Genomic DNA, 6989 nt, shown 5'->3' with positions numbered 1-6989 from the left:
GCCTTAGCCTCTCAGGCCTTCAGCCCTCTCCTCCTTGTCTGTGTCCCAGGAGGGCCCTGCTTTCCTGCAGCAGGTCCTCAGCCCCAAGCCAACGCGGAGGTTCAGAACCCAGCTCTGATCTCAGCAGTCAGTGCCAGGGAGCACCGCCTGAGTGAGCAGGCTCCGGGAGGCTGCCCCTCAGATAGCCATATCCCTGCGGGGTCTGCAGCCTCCCAAGGACACACCGGACCTCCTGGGTGAGAACTTGGACGCAATGGGCCTCCCTTAGAGACGTGTCTGCTCCAGGTGCCCCTTGCTCTGCTCCTTCAGGTACCAGCACTGAGGAGACCCTGCCCCCAGCTCCCTGCGGCCTTACCCAGGGCTCTCGCCACACCCACGGCTGACCGACATGCTGTGCCTGCTCCTTGGGCGGGGAGGATCACTGCCTCCCGCCTCAGAGCGGGGACAGAAGCTTCCCCTAAGCCCCAAGCAGGAGCCTGGGCCCCCCGTGAACTGCCCCCTCCCAGCCTCCCTCCCTGCCTCCAGCAGCACTGTGGGGCAGGTGGACACCCACGACTGTGGCAGATGCAGCCCATGGCGAAGGGTGACAGGCAAGGGGCTCCTAAACCCAGGTCCTGAGCTGGGTGTGCCCCTGACCCCTGAGAAGCTGCCCGGCTGGAGCCCAAGGCAGCACCCCCCGCCAGCAGCTCCCCAGAGCAGCTGCCCCCAGTCAACCTGGGCACCAGCCAGCTTTAGGAACCTCTGGGCATCTCTTTCTTTACCCCATGAGGTTTCTGTGGTGTATCACCAACCTCACTGCAGTGCCCACGAGGCCCTGCTTCTCCTCCTGACCAGGTGCGGTAGAGGATGGCATAGGGCTGGCTGCACATAGCAGGGCCATAGGCAGAGCCCGTCGCCCTGGGAGTCAGCTCTGAGGACTGGCTCCACACTCGTGGGGAGGTCTGACACGAGCTTATCCCACATATCCAATGCCGTTCAGCTGCACCCACAGCCCCCTGGAGCCACCTCAGCTTCCCACCGAGTCCTGCGGAGGTTTTGACCCTATAAATAGCATCTTCTTTTCCTTTCAGGCAGGAGTCCAAATACTGTCACCAAGAGAGGTGGGAAACTCCATTTTTATTACGATCATATTACAATGCCTGAATCACGGGTTTAGATATGGCTTTCTGGAAGACAGAGGTGTGTGTGAGTGTGCATGTGTGTGTGTGCACACCTGTGCATCAGAGAAAGAGAGAGACAGAGACACAGAGTAACAGAGTCAGAGACAGACAGGCAGACAGAGCTAGAGAGCTGGGGCGAGCCTTCAGGCAGCAGGCCTGCTCAGGACACATTGTGGACAGTGTGGCCCAAAGCTGGGAAGGGAGTCCTGCAGGCTGCCCCAGGAAAAAACCAAAAGAACAGACAACAGCCACTGCTCTGTCCCGCTCCCCACACCTGGCTTTGTGACTCAGCCCGGGAGACGCCACCATAGTCTCCCTAGGAAGAGGAGGAGGAACGCATGTGGGGACCCAGTACGTCCCTGCTCCTCCTCAGGCCCCCAGCCCCTGCACCCCTGTGGGATCCAGGAGAGGAAAGGACTTGGCTCCCTCCCATGGCTGGTGGCCCAAAGTGGCAGCTATGTCCAGCCCTGAAGGAGGGAACAGCAGGGAAATCCTGCCTCCTGTAACCTGAATGCCAGCTTGGCTTCCAGTCCTGCCTGGGACGCTCCCCAGTGGCCAGCCTGGAGCTGGTGGCATCACCTCCTTGACTTTCCACTTCGGCGTCTGTAAGCTGGGGATGCTAATAACCACAGGCTTGCCGGCAGTGTTGGGGGGGGATGCAATCCGGTCACGTGAAGTTGAGGACATAGTGTCAGGTGCACAGCAAATGGTCCATATGTGCTGCGATGTTTTTGTGATTAGCTTTGTGCCATGGAGACTACCTGGATGCTTTGAGTTTCACTGATGCCCCACTGCCTACGGGAGATGTCATCTCATCCCCCTGCACAGGGGAGGAAACAGAATTAGCAGCAAAGGCTCCCACAAGAGACCACACCTGGGGGTAGATGTGCCCTCAGGGCAGCAGGGAGGGCAGCAGAGCCCAGGCTCACCCCTGGATCTCCCCACTGCAGCCCAGGGAAACCGGGCAGGTGCCCCACTAGGAGTCAGAGACCTACCTAAGTCCAGGTTCACCCCTTACTACTGGGACCTCAGTTTTCTCATCTGTCCAAGGGAAAGAAGTGGTTATTGCTGCCTCAGAAGACTGAAAAGGACCAGGCATGGTGGTTCATGCCTGGAATTCCAGCACTTTGGGAGGCCGAGGCGGGTGGATCACGAGGTCAGGAGTTCAAGACCATCCTGGCCAAGATGGTGAAACGCCGCCTCTACAAAAAATACCAAAATTAGCTGGGCGCGGCGGCAGGCACCTGTAATCTCAGCTATTCAGGAGGCTCAGGCAGGAGAACTGCTTGAACCCAGAGGGTGGAGGTTGCAATGAGCTGAGATTGCGCCACTGCACTCTAGCATGGGAGACAGAGTGAGACTCCATCTCAGGAAAAAAAAAAAAAAAAAAAAAAAAAAGCAGGCTGAGAAGGACTAAAGGAGATAACCGACAATAGTTTGCAGGCCCACATCTGCTGAAGGTCTCTCCCCAGGGGGCCACACCCAGCCCCACGGGCTCCTGCAGTGGCTGCAGCCCTGAGCAAGGCTTTCCTGGTTGGTGGCACCTTCTCTGGATTGGGCCCAGCCCTGTTCCCATGTGTCCTGGCCACCCCAGCCCTTTCCAGGGAGGCAGCCAGATGTAGCAGAAGGGGCAGGGGCTTTGGGGGGCCTCCTCTGAGCCAGTGGGTCTTCATCATGAACCAGGTGGCAGAGCACAGCGGATCAGAGCACAGTTCTGGAGCCAGAGAGATTGGTGACTGCCTCGCCTGCTGTGCCTCAGCTTCCCCATCTGTAAAATGGAGTCAATCACGACAGAACTAGCTCATAAGTTTGTGAGACAGATGAAATGCACCAAGTGTCTAAAGCCCTCAGAAAAGGGTCTGACAGAAGAAAGGTGCCCACAGCCATCTTATTCACTCCTCAGTTGGTGTCAGGAGGAGTAGATGAGATGCAAAGAACCTGGGACAGGGTAGGGGCTCCATCAGCAGGAGGCCTTGGGGCCTTAGACCAACCACCCAAAACCAAGGAGTGATGCCAGCAGGTGGACATGTATTCACTTCTGGGGCAGGGATTCTTGACCACTGCATGACCAGCATTTGGGGCCGGGTCACTCTTTGTGGTGGAGGCTGTCCTGTGCATAACAACATATTTAGCAGCATCCTTGGCCTCTACCCACTGGACACCAGTAGCAACCTCCAATGACAACGGCCAGAACTATCTCCAGGCAGTGCCAAATGCCACCTGGAAACTGGAGGCAAAACCGCTCCTAGCAGAGAACTGCCATTCTGGAGACTTGGATTGGAACTGCTCTGATTTTAAATTGCACTCTGCTTGCAAAGCATTTTTTAAATTCTTACTTATCACAGACATATTTGTCTGAATTACCATAAATTCCAAACTAACCAGCTGGGCACTGCAAGCCGTTCCTTCCCATAGTTCACTTATGGTCCCCAATGCCCAGCAACAGCCAGCACTTGCAAAGTCTGTTGTCTCACGGGGGACTCACGGAAGCTCATGCAGCGGAAACTGCTCTGGTCATCATTGCCATTTACAGATGAGGAAACTGAGGCACAGCCGGTTGCATGAACTTGCTCAAGGGCTCCTGGATGGTGGGGCCTATCGGGCGTGCCCCCCTAAAGCTGGTGCCATTGGCACCTGGCTCTGCCCGTCTCTGAGAACTCTCACGCCCTCATTTCCTGCGCTGACCACCAGGCACAGATGCCGTGTTCATCTGACAGGAGAGGAAGGGGGGCCCGGGAGGAACAAGCCACAGCCTGGTGACGGAGCTTCTTTCTGGCAGCAGCAGGATTCAGACCTACCTCTTGTTGGGGGTGACCTCTTCGGCTCACTGCCTCTCCAAAACCAGGCAAGAAGCTGGAAATGGGGCTTTCTGGAAAAATGCAGACCCTGCTGGGAAGCAGGGCAGACACCTGACACCTGTCGCTCAGCCTGGCAGGTGGCGTGTTCATTTCTTGTGTGGTCATCTGGCTGTCACACTCAACCCAGTGAGAGGCTTAACCCTCATCCTGCTCCACCCCAGCCCCACCCTGCTGTCATCTATGGCCCCTTTCCTCACCCTGTCAGGTGCCTCTTTGACTTTTGACCTCTGCCCTCAGCAGTGTCATTTCATGAAACCCAGGCCCCGGACAGCCAGCATCAAGCAACTGGCAACCTTACATACTTCGGCCCCTGAGACCTCTGCCCTAGGGATAGGGGCTTTGTTTTCTTCCATAATTCCCTTTGGATTGGCCCCAGCAACCAGCAATTTACCAGGCAGCAGCACCCCAGCTTTGGGCGGAGTCTTCATAGAGCAAACCCAGCAGGTGTCTGTGGATCCCGGATGCACAGACCCTTTCCTGGAGAGGCAGAGGCCACCTGCCACAGGCCACGCGGAGCAGGGTCCCACCATGGCCCTGAGCATCTTGACTGAGCAGTTCTGCATCCCAAGACCTCACAAGGTGACTATGGAATGGCAAGGCTAGCCCTGGGGGTAAGCTTAGGGCAAGTCCAAGTAGCCAACTCGCCTTCATAAGCCGTGGGTTCCTGTGATCGGCACACAAGCGGCTGGTGCTGCTATCCACAGGAGGATACCCACCAACTTGTCTAAAGGGGTGGGCAAGGCTAGGGCTGAGAGGAGAAGGGGTCTGGGTTGTTGTGGGCAGAGCACCTGCATGCTGTGCCACTCCCCCTTCAGGTGCTGGAAGGAGCCTTCCTGGGCGGCTCACCCTCTGCAGCCCTGCTGGGAGGTCTGGCACACGCCCATGATAGCCAGGCTTAGGGCCTCCCGAATGCACCTGCAGCGTGAAACCGTGGAAACACGCATGTCAGTGGCAGTTCTGTGTGGGAAGGAGCCCGGGGCTCTCTGCGGAGGGTCAGTTCTGTCCCTTTTAAGGTTCTCCGTGGAAAAGGCTCGGCGCCCTCTTGGGTCTACCTACATCTGGGGATGCCAGAGCCCAGCTCCCAGTTTTGCTGATCATTTGGGGGCATACCATAGGAAGGACCTGCAGGGCACCTCAGGCTTGTATACTATGGCTGCAAACGCCTTGGGGCCAACCCTGGGCTCACTCCCAATTCAGGGTCTACAGGCAGGGAGCCAGGGGCCAGGGGAGGACTTCTCAGCTCCCACTGGGGATGCTGTTTAAGGGAATTAGAACGTGTTTTATATATGAGAACTGAGGGAGTCTAAAAAGGTCTCTGGGGGGTAGAAAAAAGTGAGGAGGGAACACAGGAAGAAATGCACATGAGGGAGGTTCTTGTCAAAAGAGTCCTGAGAAAGACGTACAGTTAGAAACATAGAGTGTGACTGAGGGTCCTTCTTAGCACGTAAGGGGCAGGGACAATAGTCTTAGATGTCTGGGGCTCCTTTTGTGTTCTGATGGTTCCTGAGACGGGGAGAAACGGCGACAGTTTCTTGGGTTCAGAGAGGGAGAGGAGGCGCCTCACACTCTGGCTAGGGTGGGCTGGGGGCCTGCACCCCTAAATTGGAGAACCCCACTAAGCTGACCCCACTCACCACTGCCCACCCCGCCAAGCCTCCTGGGCATTTTCAGCGGAGTGTCCGGACCTCTGGCCGCCCGGGTGAGTGTGAGCCCCGGAGCGCGCGCGGGGGGTTGGGGGGCGAGGAGAAGCAGCAGCCGGTGGGGAGGCCCCCTGGGCGGCGCCCGCTCCGCGCGGCGATTCGGCCCGGGTTTTGCGGCCGCCGCGCCTCCTCCTCCCGCCTCCGGGCTCCCTGGGCCTCCTCCCTCCGCCGCGCCCTCGCTCCGCCTCGCGCGGAGGGACCATCTGCTGGCATTTCCTGCAGCCGGGCCCGCGCCGCCAGCGGAGCCCCCGCGCGCCCGGCCGTCCCGGAGCACCGAGCTCGCAGCGCGGTAGGAGGTAGGAGCGCGGCGGCCCGGGGGGCAGCGGGGGACGGCGCGGGGATGGCGGACTGGGAAGGATCCGGAGGGCCCCGCCGGGCAGGGCCGGAGCGAACCTGGGGCCGCGGGGGGCCTGCCGAAGGGATCCGGGAGCCCGCGCTGCAGCCCCGCGGACCCTGGCAGTGGCCAGAGCTGGGAGCCGCGCAGGGGCCGGTCGCGCGCGGGGGAGCCTGGGGGCGCCCCGGGCCAGGGCGGGTCGGCGCCTGGCGGGTTGGGGCGGGTGGGGCCCGCGAGTGGGAAGCGGCGCGCCCAGCACGGCTCCCCACTTGGTGGGGCTTAAAGGAGACGGGACCGCCAGGGAGGGTGGCTGGGTCTGACCGCCCAGACCCTGGCCAGTGCGGGGGTCTGTGTCCCCAGCTCGGCCGACGCGGGCTCCAAGGAGCCTGCGTGGGGTCTGGGATCTGAGTCTGGCGTCCCAGCTGCGGGCTTGGGAGGGCGGCTGTGTCTGAGTCCGGGGGCTGCCTGGATTACAGGCCAGGGAAGGACCCTTGCCCACAGTCCCCATCTCTGGGGCACTGACCCCCTGAGGATATGGAGCCTCAGGGACTGTTGAGGTGCCTGAGTCCTCAAGAGGGTCTGGTGCACTTGAAGATTCCTCCCGGGGAGGGGGGTACGGGAGGGTGGGGCAGGCAGGAAGGAGGCTGGAGTCTGCAGCCCCCCGCCCCGGGCAACAGGCTCGTCCTGGGCTTCCCAGGCACCGCCCCGACCCCCACCCAGACCTCTGGGCTGCCTCTTGTCAGAAGCCAACTGGAGTTAGGGTTTGGGGTGACTCCTGGGGGTATGGAGGGGTCACAGGGTGGGCTTACCTGCCCCTCTCTCATCCCTGGGCTGAGCCCACTGCCCTTCCCTCATTCTTGGGCTGAGCGGGTCTGCCCTGCCGAAGCGGCTGGGTGGATTTCGTCTCTTGCCATTTGGTAACTTGCTCCCCTCTGTG

At 60.1% G+C, this 6989-nt stretch overlaps 1 protein-coding gene across 3 annotated transcripts in view; it reads left to right on the top strand.

Annotated features, from left to right (window-relative positions):
• Positions 1–5875: 5875 nt before the first annotated feature.
• Positions 5876–6989, top strand: part of OSBPL5 (oxysterol binding protein like 5) — an 80149-nt gene continuing 79035 nt past the window's right edge. For 2 of the 3 annotated variants that reach the window (XM_030918205.1, XM_030918203.1), the window contains exon 1: positions 5876–6014. The gene's annotated coding sequence lies outside the window, so the exon portion shown is untranslated. The remainder of the gene's footprint in view (positions 6015–6989) is intronic. The other variant, XM_030918204.1, reaches the window with a different exon arrangement.

This window comes from Rhinopithecus roxellana, chromosome 15 (assembly GCF_007565055.1).
Source record: "Rhinopithecus roxellana isolate Shanxi Qingling chromosome 15, ASM756505v1, whole genome shotgun sequence".
Taxonomy (NCBI): Eukaryota; Metazoa; Chordata; class Mammalia; order Primates; family Cercopithecidae; genus Rhinopithecus; species Rhinopithecus roxellana.
Note: the sequence above shows the minus strand (reverse complement) of the source record. Positions and strands in the feature narration are given on the sequence as shown.